Here is a 2,899-nt window from a genome sequence, read left to right on the forward strand (position 1 = left end):
CTGTCTATGGACCAACATTAAGTGCAATCCAGTTTAATGACCCTTAACTACAAACAGTACAGCACTGTACTGTACCTGTATTTGGACTGTTGGTATTTCCAGTACTTTTTTCAGACAAGGTTGTATGATGAAAGTAAGTTCAAGAAAGCCTTTGTTTTCAGCCTTTCTTACATCTGCTGAGGCAGCTCACTGACTTGGTGACTTTAAGCTTTGTGTTCCTTAGCCTTTATCCAAGTGGTATAAATCTCTTGCTCTTTGTGGAGAATGAACCGCATAGCTTTTTTCACCAGTTTGATTCCCAGTAACTCTGAGAACATACAGTATGCCCAGACAGGCAGGAAGATAATAAACTTAGCAGAACCACTTAAGTCCTCATTGTGGAGCTTGTGCAGGAGAAAGCGCCCTGCTGACACTGTCTCCATTACCTGTTTGAGTGGAGGCAGCTGTATAAGAGGCTGTTAAGGATATGACCTCCCTCATCAATCTGGTTTGCACTTCTGGGATAAATTCTGGGGAGAAAGCCGGTGTTATCATTACCTAGAGGGTGATCTAACCACAATTACTTCTCAGGTGTCCACAAGACTCTCTTTTTCTCACAACCCATATTATGGGCATGCCGAACACACATACTGTGCATACAGGATGCCACACAGACGTCCTGCTTTATCCTCAGTCCTCATGTTTCTCTGAAAGTTACTATAGTAGTAGGTAAAGCATCAGGGCCTGTAACTTGATGTAAATGGAGAAGGTGTTTACAACTACAGAGAGACAAAATAAATGAGCAAGAGGAAACCTAAATCCCACCGCTGGCAGTGTTACACAGATTCCTTAAACAAAGGAGTCCTTTTATCATTTTATTGTCAGGATGTTGTACAGATTGACTGTTTGTGTATGTGACTGTGTCTTCCTGCGTGTCTCATGATGTGAGTGCCGACATTCTTTCGTTTCTTTAGGATTATTTAAAGATTGAAAGCTTTTAGAGGACAATATTGTATTTCTGATGTAATGTCATAAAAGATCAACCCCCAGGAATTACATTATATACGACCAAACTTACAAAATGCAGGGCTGTGACACTGGAGACCGGGGTTCACAGTCTGCATCCCATATGTGGTTAGGTAACAAAAACACTTTGCACAAGGTTGAGGAAAAGATGGTGTATTCATTGAAATATTGAAAAAGTAAAGACATCCCGTCTTATGCTTCCAGTCAGTCTTGACTTTTTTATTATTTAACCAAAATCACAATCTTTCTCTCATCTTAACCAAGTGCTGAGCCCATAACCATAAAAACATTGCAAGCATTTCTACAAGCTACTGCAAAACAAATTGCATATGTTGTTAATCAACGTTTTGCAGATATGTTCAACGTTCTGCAACTTTGCAGAGATGATCATTAAAATATACTCAAAATGTATTTGAAGTTGCAAATGAGTGGTATATAAACATACCACAAACGGCCACAAGTGACAATTAAAAAATAATGCTGAATGCTTATAAAAACAGAAGCACAAGTGGTGAAAAGTCATAAAGTCTAATTCAGTAATATAATATAATATAATATATATATATATAATATATATTGTTAACATTAGCCACCATTAGCTGCTGATCATACTAGAACAATTAAGGGGCATTCAGATTGAAAACAACTTTGGTGCTTGCGTGTTGTTTAAGGTACCAATGAGGCAATGAAATACGATCCATGAAGTCCAGTTTTAGTGGTAGATTAATGTGTTCAAGATCTGGATACTGGACTTTCTCTGGCTGGACCCAACCTTGAGTTCCCGCTCAGCCAATAGACAATTGTTTTGTGTTGACATCACAGATTTTTAAATCACCTTTCACTGTTCCAGAAACGTTTTACAAATATAAAACCTGCATTGACCAAAAATTCACAATAGAAAGTGTTTGTTTGCTTGTTTGCTGTTCGAGGTGTCCAGTTAACAGTTTTATAGACACACAGTCTCTTTTATAATCGAAAGTCTATGAGGAAAATGCTTTTTTTCCAAAACACTGGACAACGGTTTGTGATACTTAAACAGGATTTTTTTTAATTCTGGAAAGTTGTCATGGTGGCAACTATTTTGACGGCAGCAACTATTGTATCTTTCGCCACGACGATCGTAGATAAACAGAAAAAAAGATCTTTCACGTTACGAAGTGAATCCACCAGAAATGTGCGTTTGGATGTATTTGATTGGTCAACAAGGCGCCTTATTAGATAACATTGCAGTTGAGCCAGGTTTAACTTTATTGCCTGATGACCGTGTGTTTTTTATGTCGGAGCCCCCCCACTGCAATATCAGACTAGTTCCATACAAATAAATGAGAGGACTGAGTTTATGTATTGAAGTGTATTGAATGGAGCAAGGCTGCATTGTATTGCTTTTAAATTCCATTTTAATTTATAAGATTAGAGAATATGTTTTAATTCTTTCAGAAGTTACAGTTTTGCCTTTCTGACATCTTATAAACCTATATTTTTTCCTTTTTTTTTTCTTTTTTTTTTACATCTAACTATCTCTGAACTGTCCTGTATGCAATTCAAACTTGCAAACTTCTTTTCCCAGGGTAATAAATTTTACATAATGCTGTATCCTGATTTAAAGGGTGTGCAAATTATAATCTCACACTGTCTCTGTCTCTCTCCCTTTCTCACACAGTCCCTATTTTCCCTCCCTCTCTCTCCACACGCGCACACCATCCCTCTATTATTGGAATACTGTCACGGAAACACACACACTCTGCTGTAATATAATGCTGTAGTTTGATCCAGACCTCCCATTCATTTGTTTAGCTATAAAGGTCTATGAAGTTGATATGTGTTTACATATTTGTTCACCCCTTCACTCTTTTCCAGTAACTATGGCCGCTGGCTTGACTTGTATATATGTGTG

This window comes from Morone saxatilis, unplaced genomic scaffold (assembly GCF_004916995.1).
Source record: "Morone saxatilis isolate NCDOM2014 unplaced genomic scaffold, NCSU_SB_2.0 Contig7, whole genome shotgun sequence".
Lineage (NCBI taxonomy): Eukaryota > Metazoa > Chordata > Actinopteri > Moronidae > Morone > Morone saxatilis.